This window comes from Protopterus annectens, chromosome 3.part1, assembly GCF_019279795.1.
Source record: "Protopterus annectens isolate FY-2018-M chromosome 3.part1, PAN1.0, whole genome shotgun sequence".
In the NCBI taxonomy this organism is placed as follows: domain Eukaryota; kingdom Metazoa; phylum Chordata; order Ceratodontiformes; family Protopteridae; genus Protopterus; species Protopterus annectens.
In genome coordinates this window covers 134,699,153-134,714,941 of record NC_056732.1, presented here as the reverse complement: position 1 = coordinate 134,714,941, position 15,789 = coordinate 134,699,153, and positions in this window count along the sequence as shown.

Below are 15,789 nucleotides of genomic sequence, written 5' to 3'. Positions count from 1 at the left end.
ACTTTCATATATATGTTACTAATCCATCACTATATTATAATTTATAAACATAGCCATAAATACATATATAGTTTAATAAATAAAACATATATTATCAACCATTTAAAACAAATAAACATAAAAACTATATAGAAGTCACGAATACATTATTAATAATACTTTGGCACCATCTATTGGAAGAAACCTACACATTTAAAGATTTTTGTTACTTTGAAAGGTCAATACATACTATGCAAATTTCTAAAATATCTCATATACAAAACATCCTATCTATCTCCATACATAAATAATTAAATATGTTAAAATCAATGTATAAAAAATCTAAAATATGAACTTTAAAATATTTCATAAGTACCTCATAGCTTAGCTGCCCTCATTTTCAGTACTGGAGTTATTGAAATCACATCATTCAGGCCTGGAGATTTGTTAGCCTCCAAATATAATTGCCATAATAACTCCTTATACAATATAGATCTCTCCCATTGGCCACCCCTAATGTCTTTTTCTACTACTTCTAAAACCAAAAAAATTATAGGTGGCTAAATGGCAATCCAATTTATGTCTATATAATGCATTTTTGGAATTATTTGTTCTAATTTCATAATAGTGTTCATAAATCCTGTTTTTTAGCTTCCTTTCGGATTTTCCAACATAAAATGCATCACATACTTTACATAGGGCAATATAAATAATCCCATATGTATCACAGTTAGAGAAGTACTTACTCTCTATTAAAATATCCCTACTTTTCACATAAATTGCATCATTTACACAAATATGCGAACATTGGGAACATTTCCCACATTTAAAAGTCCCTACTTTAATTCTATTATTTTTATTCATTCCTTTGTTCCCTTCTAAAATAGCTTTCAAATTTCTGCCTTTGCGGTAGGTGCATCTCAATGGTTCCACAAAAAGAATTTAGTGAATTATCGGGACTTAACTACCTTTTTGTGGAACCATTGAGATGCACCTACCGCAAAGGCAGAAATTTGAAAGCTATTTTAGAAGGGAACAAAGGAATGAATAAAAACAATAGAATTAAAGTAGGGACTTTTAAATGTGGGAAATGTTCCCAATGTTCGCATATTTGTGTAAATGATGCAATTTATGTGAAAAGTAGGGATATTTTAATAGAGAGTAAGTACTTCTCTAACTGTGATACATATGGGATTATTTATATTGCCCTATGTAAAGTATGTGATGCATTTTATGTTGGAAAATCCGAAAGGAAGCTAAAAAACAGGATTTATGAACACTATTATGAAATTAGAACAAATAATTCCAAAAATGCATTATATAGACATAAATCGGATTGCCATTTAGCCACCTATAATTTTTTTGTTTTAGAAGTAGTAGAAAAAGACATTAGGGGTGGCCAATGGGAGACATCTATAGAGTATAAGGAGTTATTATGGCAATTATATTTGGAGGCTAACAAATCTCCAGGCCTGAATGATGGGATTTCAATAACTCCAGTACTGAAAATGAGGGCAGCTAAGCTATGAGGTACTTATGAAATATTTTAAAGTTCATATTTTAGATTTTTTATACATTGATTTTAACATATTTAATTATTTATGTATGGAGATAGATAGGATGTTTTGTATATGAGATATTTTAGAAATTTGCATAGTATGTATTGACCTTTCAAAGTAACAAAAATCTTTAAATGTGTAGGCTTCTTCCAATAGATGGCGCCAAAGTATTATTAATAATGTATTCTTGACTTCTATATAGTTTTTATGTTTATTTGTTTTAAATGGTTGATAATATATGTTTTATTTATTAAACTATATATGTATTTATGGCTATGTTTATAAATTATAATATAGTGATGGATTAGTAACACATATATGAAAGTATAACATTTGGATGTAAAAGTTTTTAACTTACATGTTATTTCTTTTAGCTTAACAGAATCTTGCTGCAATTATTATTCTTTAGAGAGCAGCTGATTGTAATCAATTGTTTGCTAATAAGATGATTAGTTAATTATGTTAGTAGTATTTAAGGGCTTAGTATGGAGTGTTTAATGTTATCTGATGAAGTTATCTGCAAACGAAAACGCAGTGTGGAGTGTTTCTAGCGTTAATGTTCTTTTTGTTACCTCAATAAATTCATCAAACTACAGCCTGCAGCCTTATTTCCTTCAAGTGCTCTTTTATTTGAGTTAGTGTGTTATTTGGCACTTGATTCATATTCTTCTTGCTACATATGACATTAAATATGGATCTAACCCAGAAGTAAAAAACTGTCTCCTTAAACGGTTTCACTATATGAAACATACATAAGCCAAACAAAATGAGACTCAAGGCAGCCCCTGTCTTGCCCCTCTTCATACCTTCATTCCTATCCCAAAATGGCCATTCACCATAAGTAACAGCAAAACATTTTGATAATCATACGCAACTCATGAACAACTTTCCCCAACCCTGTTGTCTTATCTTCTGAAATAGTGATTATTAAAAACATGAGAATAAGCATTTTCTACATGTACTGTACCCAGCAGCCTTTGCCCTACCCATCACATACTGCCTAAAAAAGTCTTCAGTATTTCGAACAGTGATAGAAAATAAGCATTTTAGAGGAAGTTAGGGACACATTACCGGTTGAGAGAGCAGGCAGAAACAAATCATTTATTTCTGCCACTGTCATTTCCTGGCCAGTAATGGCAGGTTTTTACTTTGAGTGCAATACCTGACCTTAGCAAGAGATGCTTAATATTTATTTATTTATTTATTTGCAATTTGATTTATTTGCAATTTGATTACCGGGGAAGTCCACTGGGCCGAATTGATCCATTTTCAGTGGAGGCCCGGAGAGAAAAGCTTCAAGATGCATTATACAATTTAGATACAAATTATAGTTAATATTAAAGATCTTATGTAGAATAGTTACTCATAAATGCATTTAATATCATGCATAGTTAATAAATTCATTAAGCTTGAAGGTAGGGATCACACAGTTTCATTTGAGGAAAACAAATATGGGTTAGATGTGGAAACAGTTTACATACAAACCTTTTAAGAAAATGTAAATACGCTTTACATACACACATCAACAGTAGAATGCTATTTACAATATTTACAAGGTTTGGCTGTGTGAGGGTAGCTATAGGAGGTGAGAGCTTAGAGAGAAGCTATAGAAATTGTTGAGAGCTTAGACAGACTCACAGGAAGATAACTATGGGAGTTGTAGAGCTTGGGAACCAGAGCGAGAACCCCCTTGGATTAGGTTGGGTGAAGGCAGGTACATTTCCATTTAGTGGACAGGTGTTTGAATAGCTGGGTTTTGAAGTTTTCTGAGTTTGGTATGGTTCTTAAGTGTGGAGGGAAGGGAATTCCATTTTTTGCCTAGTGAGAAAGATAGGAGAAATTGGCCAGCAGGACGTTTAGGTTTATGGATAGTAATTAAGATTCTGATTTTCAGATCTGAGAGCTCTGTTGGGTGTGTAAGGGGGAAGGATGTTAGTTAGAGCGGGACATTTTGTTGGGAGAAATATGAGTCTATGTGCAGTACTGAGTTGGAGATAGTCTAGGTAGTTTGGGAGTTCAAGCGAATTCAGGGATTGTAAGGTTAGGCAGTGATGGGTGGTATTTTTACATTTAGAGGCAAATTTTGTTGTAGCAGCTTTCCAGTTTAGAGGTGATAGAGGAGGACAGGTTGGTTGGGAGAAGGGCTCCGTATATTAAGGAAGGAAGAAGATAAGTTGAGGCCAGAGTTTGCTTGGTAGAGTTGCAGAGAAAGCGATTATTCCTATACAGCATACCTAGCTTTTGGTGGGTTTTCTTAATATTTTCTTGAATATGAATATTAAACTTGAGGTGTTCATCTACAGTAATGCCAAGTAGTTTGGCAGAGGGGACTACTTCTATAAGTGAGTTGGTTTGACTATAGACTTTGAAGTTGTTTTTATCGTAGGAGAGGCTCTTTGTGGGAGGGAATAGTAGAATCTTTGATTTATTTGCATTGAGAGAGAGGTGGTTTTGGCACATCCAGTTTTCAGTTGTTGAGAAGGCAGTTTGGGTTTTAGTCAGCAATTCAGAGAGGCTTGAGGCAGAGCAGATTAATGTTGAATCGTCTGCGTATTGAATGATTTTAGCATCAGGAATAGCAGCGTGAAAGTTATTGATGAAAATGTTAAAAAGCATTGGTCCAAGGATGGATCCCTGTGGTACGCTATTTGGGGTAGGAAGGATGGCAAGAGATGGAGTTCTTCCATTTGACTGCCTGTGATCTGTCTGATAGAAAGCTGGAGAACCAGGATAAAGCATTATGTGAGAGATTAAGGTTTGAGGGATGACAGAGAAAGTGCTTGTGGGAAACAGTATCAAAGGCTTTAGACAGATCAAATAAAACAGTACAAACTAAGTTGCCTGAATCTCGGGCTTGATTGACAGTTTCTAGGAAAGAGAGTAGAGCGGTTATTGTGCTATGGCCTGGATGGAAGCCATGCTGGGTAGGAGTGAGAAGATTGTTTTGGGTCAGGAAAAGCATAAGTTGGAGGTGGATGCATTTTCCTAGGATTTTGGAGATTGGTGAGAGCAAAGCAATGGGGTGAAAGTTTGAGATGCTGGTATTTTTGCCTCCTTTATGAAGAGGAAAAAAAAAAAGCTAAGCACCAGAGTTTGGGGACATATGATTCTTTTCTGGAACGGTTGATAATGATGCTGATTGGGAGTGCAGTGCCATCAGCAGCACATTTTAGCAAGGAAGAGGGAATATTGTCGGGAGCGTTAGAGCAAGGTTTAAGTTTGGACAAAAGTTTTTTTATAAAGTTAGTGGAGATGGATTTGAGTTCAAATAGATGAGGTGAGTTAGAAGGGGAGTGTAGAGCAGTTGGGTTATTATTGGGAAATGTCTTGGTGAGGGTAGTAATAGTGTCTATGATAAATGAGTTAAATTCAGAGCCTAGTTCGAGGTCAGATTTACTTGGGTCAGGACAGGGATTATTCTTGGAGCCTGGATTGAGGAGTGAGTTTACTGAGTTCCAGAATTTTTGGGGGTTTTATTGTTATTTGACTGAAGTTTAATATAGTAGGATTTTTTGTCTTTGGTGATTAGTCGTTTTACACGGTTCCGGAGCTGTTTATATTGGAGCAAGCTATTGTCCAGTTTATTGTTTTGGTAAAGCTTCCATATTTTGTCTATGTGGTGCATAATCTGTTTTGTCTCTTTGGATAGCCAAGGAGCCATTTTAGTTTTTATCCTTTTGTTTCATAGTGGGGCTAGAGAGTTTAAAGTATCAAGGAAGACAGAGTTGAAGTATTCTATAGCCTTGTCAAGAGGAAGGATGTTTAGAATTTGCCAGTTCATTTGCTATTTGTTAACGTCGGGTTATGCATCACTCTGGCACTTAACTGGTTTGTCTTTTTCCGAATATTGGAGTATAATCACCACTGTGCATGCACTACAAAATTGTTTGGATTATATCATGCTAATCACTATATGAGTGTTCACTTAGTAAAAATATAAACATTATAGTGATAGAGGGCTGGATAGGTCTTGACTGGTTGTGGCTTGGGTAAAACAGGAGGGTTTGTCAAGTTACAATGTAGAAGGAATCCAGCTAAAAGAAAGAAAAAGGTAAGGAGTGGTTAGTGTGTGAAAGAGACTGTAAACCATTCATGACAGGTGGTAACATGATGGGAGGAGATCGGCTTAAGATAAATGTAGAAGATGGGGTGGTAGGAACTGGGGGTAGGGAAGAGGAGCAGAGTAAGCCCAAGAATAGAGAGGGGAAATGGAGTGAACTCAACCAATCAGGTATTTCAGTGGAAGGCAGTTACTCCCCCTACTGATGGTTTTCCATCAAAAACAATCAAAGAGGTATGGATACGAAGACAAGGCCTTTGAACTCTACTTGAGGTGAATCACATCATTTAATTTTACGGTTATGGGCTTCTACCTTTCAGATTAAAAATCTGTACACTCTGTAGGTCTGATAAGGTTGGTTTATTATGCTAGACAGGGGTTCAGGGAAGTAAATACTGTGGGAAGAAATAGCCAGGGAATTGTTCCGGCTAGGCTTGTACAGGGCCTAGGGCCGATAGCCTAGTACCAACCTATGAACCTATGAACCTAGTAGCAGCATACAGTGCCAGTAGATACAATAATTTCAGAAAATTCAAACAAGTCATGCAGGTGAATTGAACCAGAGTGAATTATACTGTTTGTTGCAACTCTGAACTCAAACTTGTTCCTTTGTTCTATAATGGCAGAGTTAAGACAAACCACACTGCTGTGCTTTCTGTAGTTTCTGGAGTTTTACTAAATTCTGAATATCTGTACTCAGTCTTCCGAGTATCTAAACTAAACTTCTGTGTTATTTGAACTGTTTGACCTTTAAACTGATCCTGAGTATCCAAACTGAACTGACTTCTGTCTATAAAGTATCTCTCATAATATTAAAACCCTGTAAATTTCCTACAAGTTCTCCATACCTCTTTAACCTTGGTTCACAAGCCTTGTACAACTTAAACAAGAACTGTTTTGGTACCAAATGTTCTGTGCACTCTTTTAGCCATTTCATCTTCATCAGTACTTTGGCTTGAAGGTTATTTCATTGAGTTCATTTGTATCCTTCACTGAAACATTCCTTTTTATTGAAACAGTACTTACTGAAAATGCATGTAAAATGAGAAATATAAAATGAAGACATAGGCCTGCTTTAATATGACTGCATTTTTAGGCCAATGCCAAGAGAATACTGTGTTTATGTTGGATTTATTCTGACAAAAATATATTTATGTGGGGGGTGGGGGGTCAAGATGGTGGCTGAACCATAAAAACTGTGCAGTTTGTTCTCAGCATTACCTAACTCAGCCAACAACCTTCATAACTAAAATGCAGCATTTCTGGCATTACATTTTGAAAGTTTGGACTTTTATCATCCTGTCGAGTTTTGCTCTTCCTTTGGATGATCCCGGTAAACAAATAAGAAATCACTGTTTAAAATCACCGGAGAGTAGCAAGCTGGGCCACGCAGATGTGAAATGTTATTTTCGACTTGACAGTTGATAGTGGTGCAAGTTTGATCATGAAACTTTAAACTCTAATTTTACAAAGCAAAAAAAAAATAAAAGGACAGTTCTTAAAACTAACTAAATAAATAAATAAAACAGGATTTCTTTGCAAAAATACCAAATGCTACAGAGCAAATGGATACACAAACTACCAACACCAAAGTCTTGGTAGTGAAGTCTCCTGAGAAACAGATCACCTCTGGATGTGCCTGAACTTCAAAACAAGAAGTTAAAAAAATCTACAAATAAAACCAACCAGCTTTTTGCCTTAGAGAAGTTAAAGGAAACACTTCAACCATTACAGCTAGCTATTCAACAGCTTTCTCACTGGATGAAAGCATTTTGGTACTACATTAAATCAAATTGCAACCAGACTTGAAATCACAGACGCAAAGACTATGGAAAACAAAATAAATAAAAATAGAGCATCTGCAAAAAGACTGTCAATCTAACAATCGAAGTATCCAGGACATACAAAAAAAATTACTGGATCTTGAAGCAAGAAGCAGACGTAATATTTTATACTGTTTTGCAGACTATTAGAAAAATATGAGCAGTCAAAGGTAATGGAAACTTTACATCGAATCTTCGAACATCTCTTGACAAATCAGGCTGAAGCCAACTGCATTATTATTGAAAGAGCCCACTGAACAGCTTGAATAACTACCACCGATGACAGGCCAAGATAGATATATGCTAAACTTTTAGATCATCAGGATGCTTATAAGAGTCTTGATGAAGCTAAGAAGAAAGGTATTCTTAACTGGAATAATAATAAAATCACCTTTGAGCAAGGCTTACCTATACAAATTAAGCAAGACTGATAAAAACTGACACCATTTTGCTCTTACTTAATATCTAACAAAATGAAATTCCAAATGAAATATCCCGCAACTCTGATTTTTCAAAATAAAGGGATTAAATATACGATTGGTTCACTCAAAGAAGCTAAGCAAATATTTATAAGGGTCTTCCATTGCTCCCCTGGTACAAATGTGAGAGTGTAATGTATCTGAAACAATCGTGCATGTACACCACCCGTTCTGTCAAAGAGCATACATAGCACAAGGTGTAAATGGGGATCAGAGGCCGGGCTATATAAACCTAAATAAATAAACAAAGAATGAAAAATGTTGAATATTGTTATGTTTTTTGCTTAATATAGAAACAAACAAAATATTTGATTTATTTCTACTCTTGGCCCTGACATTTACCACAGGACAGTTCAAAGTTGCAAATAGTATCTCAGGTTGCTCCCTCCCCTTTGGTTAAGGGAGTTTTTTTTTCAATGATGGTTCACAATATAAGTTTTGTGAATAAATGTGAAGTAGTAAATATAAATATTATTCTTTTAATGTATGTACTGATAGTAATTGTCTGCCTGTTCTAGCCATTGTTACCTTTTCGTAAGGCTACAACTTCCCAATTTTTTAAACAATTGTTATAATTCAGTTTACTCTTTCTGGTAACTGTAGCACTAGCTGCATTATATGTTATAGCAGCAGAGCAGGGCAAAGTGTAGTGCTATAGCACAGATATGTTTTGCTTATCCCGTGTGAAAGCATTTTTTTATCTTGATAGTTATTATTAATTCATTATTATGTAAAGGATATATTCTAATTCAATGTGCTAGGTTAACCTTTATATTTTGTTCTTTACATAATCTTCTTCCTGGTGTTGGACAGACATCATTAGGCATGGTTTGTTGATAGGAAGACTTAAATGCCATTTGCATATGTTGCTAATTTTATTATCATTTAGCCATTTAAGCTTCATGATAAATCTAGTGCTGCTGTCCTGTTTTCTGGTAACATTTAAGATTCTAAATGTAAATAACTGACTCATTGAATGTTAAGGCCCTTCAAACAAATAAAAAGAGGAATTTATGTTTTCACTTATTTTTTAATCAAAAGCAGAAATCTTGTTTATACAAGAAACACATATGATTTCTAGACAATGGGCTCAGGTTACAAAGAAAAATGGATAGGTGCTATTATAGAATCAGGTAGCAAATCAAATAGCTCAGGTGTAGCCATTATAATCAAAAAATCTTTCAAAGATTCAATAATGCATAATAACTCCAATTCTTTGATCAGGCGAATATAGATTTTCTATTCATAAAAAAGCTTCTGTTTGATTACATCAGTATTACCGCTAAATATCAATGCACTCTGTACCATGCAGCACTATTTTATAATGACAACATATAAAATATTAAATGATTTTCTCAATCACTACTATATTGTTGAAGGAGACTGGAATGCTGTTGCTGACCCTAGTATGGACAGACCTAGCAAAAATAAATCATGTGGCAACCATGCTTCGATAGCAATTGCAGATCTGAAATCAGACTTTTCTTTATTTGATCCATTTAATTTTCAAAAAAAAAAAAAACAATTCTTCTGTATTAAAGTTTACCTATTACTCACATTACCATACATGTTGGGCTAGGTTGGACTTTTTCCTGACATCTGAAGTCTTCCTAAAAATGAATATGCTTTACATATAGAACCCAGATGTTTTTCTGATCACTCTAAAATTACTCTGACCATTAACTTGTCTAATATTAATATAGCAAGTAATATGGCCTACAAATGGACATTAAATCATAATCTATTTAAAAAAGAGGACATTAAAAATCAAATCAATTACCTACTGGATACTTTCCTAGAGAATATCTTTAAATCTCAAATTCCAATTCATATCCAATGGGCTGCCCTTAAAAAGCAGATAGAGGCATTTTTATAAGTAAAGCGACTTATTGTAAGAAAACATATAATTTGAAAGAATCCATCCTAAAAGGAATAAAATATTAAGTTGGAATAGAAACTTTACCTTAATAACAAGGATGACACAGCAAAAAATAAAAAATAAAAATAGCTGACCTCCAAAAGGAACTTTATTTATTGAACATAAATCAGTAGTCATTTCATGAAATGAAAACTATAGCAAAATATTTGGAATAGGCACCAACCCCATCAAAATTCCTAGCAGGACTCATAAATGTAAATAACTCTGCTCCCTTAATAACCAAAATAATGTTTCAGGGCAAACATTATAAAACTAGAGAGGAAATTATGAAGATTTTTGTTTAAATATACACTGGTTTATATGGAGAATACAACCTTACTTATTCTTCACAAGAGTTGGATCAATGGTTGAACAGTCTAACTTTCCCAAAAATTACATAGGATCAGAAAAATATGCTTATGATACCATTTAATCAACAAGAAATTTTACAAATAATCAAAAATCTCAAAACTGGTCCATTGCCTGTACCAGATGGCCTTATTGTGGAATTCTATAAAACCTTTTCTCAAGCTATCTGAAAAAATCTACTGTGTGTATTTAAATATGTTAGTGATAATGGTATATTGGATCTTTAGCTTCATAACTCTAAAACTATTTTTATTCCAAAAACCATCTCAGAACTTGAGAATCATTTAAATTATAGACTAATATCTCTTATAAATGTTATTAAAATATTTGCTCTGATTCTAGCAAATAGGTTAAAAGCCACTTTACCAAATATAATCTCTCCTTACCAATCTGGTTTTACGCAGAAACTTGTGACAATACATTAACACTAGATACCTTAATACCTCATTCTAAATACTATAACTTATCATTTTACTTGCTTACATTAGATGCCTCAAAAACGTTTGATCAGGTGAATATAGATTTTCTATTCACAATCATGTTGTACTTTGAATTTCAACTCTCTTTTATTAATTTAATCAAAATTCTTTATTCTAATGCCCACACATTTTTATATAATAATAAAATTCTTTCCTCCCAAAATAAATAATGGTACAAGATAGGGATACCCTCTTTCACCATATTTATTAAATCTCTATATAGAACCACTCTCTCTTTGTGTAACATGAAAGTCTTTCCACCGTATACCAGTCATTTGTAATATTCTTATACCTCTAACAGCTTTTTTGATGAACTCAATCTATATTTTACACTAAGACAGATCTGCCAAAAAGGTTATATAACATTGATATTTTTTCAAAGATTTCTAACTACAGTTTAAACCTATGTAAATCAGCAATTTTTCTTCTTGATATTAACTATAGATTCTCTTGTCTTTCCCTAAATTGGAACTTAAGATAAAAAAAACTCTTTAAAATAATTAGGTATAACCTTTCACCATAACCCTACTTCTTTTTCCAAAGACAATCTAACAAGAGTTTGGTCTAATATTGAACAAGACATTTCCAAATGGAATAAATTAAATTTTCCTCTATTATCTAAAGTTTCTATCATTATCTGCGGTGGCAGTGCTGTGGTAGCATTGTCGCCTCTCAGTAAGGAGCTGTCTGGTTTGATTCTCAGTTAGAGTGTCTTCTGCGTGGAGACATGCGTGAATGGGTGTACCTTCGTTGAAGGTTGGGTGTCAGGGCTGGCAACTCGGCACGTAAAAATCAACTGCCAATCATTAGTGGACCGGAGTTCCGCTGTGGCGACCCCTAACCGGGAATAGCTGAACGACACAACAACATCTAAAGTTTCTATCATTAAAATGAATATACTTCCTAGATTGCTATTTCAGTTTAATTCATCTAAAAATAATAATACATTTAATTTTTTTCAGAAAATCATTCCTCCCACATCCCAAAGACATGCTGCAGGTGGATTGGACACTCTAAATTGGCCCTCGGTGTGAGTGTGTATGTGTGTGTGTGTGTGTGTGTGTGTGTGTGTGTGTGTGTGTGTGTGTGTGTGTATGTGTATGTGTGTGTGTGTGTGTGTGTGTGTGTGTGTGTGCCTTCTGTGAAAGGTTGGGCACTGGGCTGGTAACTCAACACTGTAAAACTCCACTTCCAATCATGAGCGGACAGGTAATCTGCTGTGGCGACCCTTAACCGGGAAAAGCCAAAAGAAGAAGAAGAAGATGGTCAAATTTTCCAAATCTATGTGGTACTCAAAATCTGTCAGGATCAGATATAAAAAATTAATTTATCATAAGAACCATAGAGGACTGGGCCTCCCAGAATTAAAATTATACTATGGTATAATAAATTCTAATAAATTAATTATATCACAGTTTATCTCTAAATCAAACTCATGGAGTACCATATGGGTGAAGATCTGGTACAATCATGTATGCAAATCCCAGTATAAACCTAGAGCTCTCCTGTTTATCAATGAAGAAATTTGTAAACATCTCAAAATACATGCATTTTTATTGTACAAGATAAAAATATCACAAAGTCTAGTTAATGTTAGATATTATGAATATGAGGCTGAAATTAATTATGTTGTAAATATGCTGAAAGAAAAAGCTTGATTAAATACAGAAACAGAGTTTAGTAATATGTGATCAGCAACCATACTAAATGACTGTGGCTTAAAAAAATAAGGAACTTGCTTATGAGTGTATTACACACACACATCAAGAAAGCTGAACTTCTTACAGACATGACAAGAATGTAATCTGCTTTCACTGGACAACAGGACATGCTTTTCTAAGAAAGTTTAAAAATGTGCTTTCCTAATCCACAAGGCATATTCTTGAAGACAGTTTACTTATCAGCATTTACAGAATCCACAAGGCATTTTCTTGAAGACAGTTTACTTATCAGCATTTACAGAATCCACAAGGCATTTTCTTGTAGACAGTTTACTTATCAGCATTTGCACAAGAACAGATGTGTTAGCATTTGCGTCATTAAGGCAGTATCTTTCCAAAACCAAGAGGGTGTGTGTTTAACTAAAATATGTATAAAAAGTCTGTATTAAATCTAGTTATGTTAGAGGTATGGTAGGGATACAAGTCCTGAGGTAAATGTTATATCTCTCACATCATCTGTACTATATGAGAAGTAAAGTTGGAACAGTACTTTTAAGCTGCAACATTTGTCCAGTTTGGTTTATTATAAAAAGTTATTGGTTACTGCTCTCTAAAGTTGATGCTGCAAAGTATATTCTCTCATCAGTGTATATTCTGCAAGTTTCTGTATGTGACAGACTGTGAATGCAAATATAACTAGACTTTGAATTTTAGCAGAATCCAGCCAGCAAATCCCACAGCAAGAGCAAGCAGTAAGAAACAGTAAGGAGAGAGCTCAATATATTTTTTCAATGATGAGCCAGCAGAGTGACTAGAACCATATAATATTTTTTCAATGGCGAGCCAGCAAGGAGTCGAACCTAGAAAGCTATACAAAAGATGGTTTAAAAAAAAACAAGAGATGGCTTAAAATTGATAACAGCTATACAAGAGAGAGTAAAGATATGTAAAAAAATGAACAAGATTGGTCACTATTTCAATATGTTTTTGGCAATATTAATTCTATTAAATTTGTAAGATTATACTAAATTTACTTTATAGTATTTGTATGTACAAATACAGAAGAATTCAGTAGAAATTAAATTAATGTCTAGCAATGAATATGTGTGAAAAACCATGTTTTAAAAAAATTGGGTTCAGGATCGCTGCTAGATTGAAATGCATGAATAGCAAACAGTCTGTGTAAATACATACTGTACAGAATACATTGTAATAAGTTTAAAAGTAATTTGTCAAGTTGTAATATCACTGGTTTTACCCCAGTAAAATAATTGCTTTCAAGTATTTATTATCTAAGCCCAGTTCAGTACTTTATGTTCACTTCACTGTCAACCAAGATGTTAATGAGCAGTTTAAAGACGTGATCATAATGTTATGGTTAAAATGACATTGAAACTGTATATTTTCAGTAGTGTATAAATGCTTGCAGTAGCACATGGTTCTTGTCTCATAGTTAATTCAACAAGTTGCAAAGCGTTAATGAAACAGTTCTAAGTCATAAATTAAATTCTGAAATTGCAAAAGAATAAATTAATCAAGTTAAACTAAAGCAGACACAGCACATAACTGATAAAATAATTTCACAGAATGGTCTGCAAAAGAAAAAGTTGTTAAATACATTCAGTTTGTTAGTAATACTTTAATATCACTGTATTAATTATGTAAAATTGCATTTCGATTTGTTGTATCAAAAGACTATATAATGTGATAAAAAAATACATATCAGTATAAAATGTTTTGAGTATGTTTAAAAACAGAGGGAATTGTTAGATATTATGAATATGAGGCTGAAATTAATTATGTTGTAAATATGCTGAAAGAAAAAGCTTGCTTAAATGCAGAAACAGAGTTTAGTAATATGTGATCAGCAACCATACTAAATGACTGTGGCTTAAAAAAATAAGGAACTTGCTTATGAGTGTATTACACACACACATCAAGAAAGCTGAACTTCTTACAGACATGACAAGAATGTAATCTGCTTTCACTGGACAACAGGACATGCTTTTTTAAGAAAGTTTAAAAATGTGCTTTTCTAATCCACAAGGCATTTTCTTGAAGACAGTTTACTTATCAGCATTTACAGAATCCACAAGGCATTTTCTTGAAGACAGTTTACTTATCAGCATTTACAGAATCCACAAGGCATTTTCTTGAAGACAGTTTACTTATCAGCATTTGCACAAGAACAGATGTGTTAGCATTTGCGTCATTAAGGCAGTATCTTTCCAAAACCAAGAGGGTGTGCGTTTAACTAAAATATGTATAAAAAGTCTGTATTAAATCTAGTTATGTTAGAGGTATGGTAGGGACACAAGTCCTGAGGTAAATGTTATATCTCTCACATCATCTGTACTATAGGAGAAGTAAAGTTGGAACAGTACTTTTAAGCTGCAACGTTTCTCCAGTTTGGTTTATTATAAAAAGTTATTGGTTACTGCTCTCTAAAGTTGATGCTGCAAAGTATATTTTCTCATCAGTGTATATTCTGCAAGTTTCTGTATGCGACAGACTGTGAATGCAAATATAACTAGACTTTGAATTTTAGCAGAATCCAGCCAGCAAATCCCACAGCAAGAGCAAGCAGTAAGAAGCAGTAAGGAGAGAGCTCAATATATTTTTTCAATGATGAGCCAGCCAAGTGACTAGAACCATATAATATTTTTTCAGTTAAGCTGATTGGTCTAAAAATGTATTTATGTTACTGTAACCGATTCAGTTAAACCCTAATTTAAAAATGAATAATCAAATGCTAAATCTTTCTAATTACCTGCATCTTAAAGATAAATGTATCCTAGATCTATATCTTTATACAAATTTATCAATTAGTGAATTAAAGACAACTTAAATTTATCAAATAAGTATACTATCATGCAAAGGCAAATAGCGGAACTAATATCAACATTTTTTAATTAACCTAATATTAACAATGATAATATATCATTATGTAAACATTTATGGAAAGACTTCATATTGAGAAAGATGATATCTAGTACTTATAAATTAATCTCATCTCTGAAATATCAAAATGTTATTATATTTTCTAATTACTGCTCTAAACTAAATTCATCAGTTATACACAATCAACAAATCCAGTCGCTCACACTAACTTTGAAATTATTACCTATGGAAAAAAAAAACTAATATACACACACATGTCATTCTTAATAAGTTCTATTCCTCAGTAACACTGGATTGCTCCCTTTGTCATTTTCACAAAGCTGATTTATTACATATACTATGGAGCTGTAAAGGTTCTTACTGATTATGATATTCCCTAAAAGCTAAATTACAGAAGATGGGTTATGAGAAATCTACTCTGTCTTGGGAATTCACAGTATTACATATTCCCTGCATAGTTTAAAACAACAAGCTATTCATATTTTAATTACATTGTTTTCATTTATTAAACTTGTTATTACTCAAAATTGGCTGGATGGATCAAAAATAATTTTGTGGAAG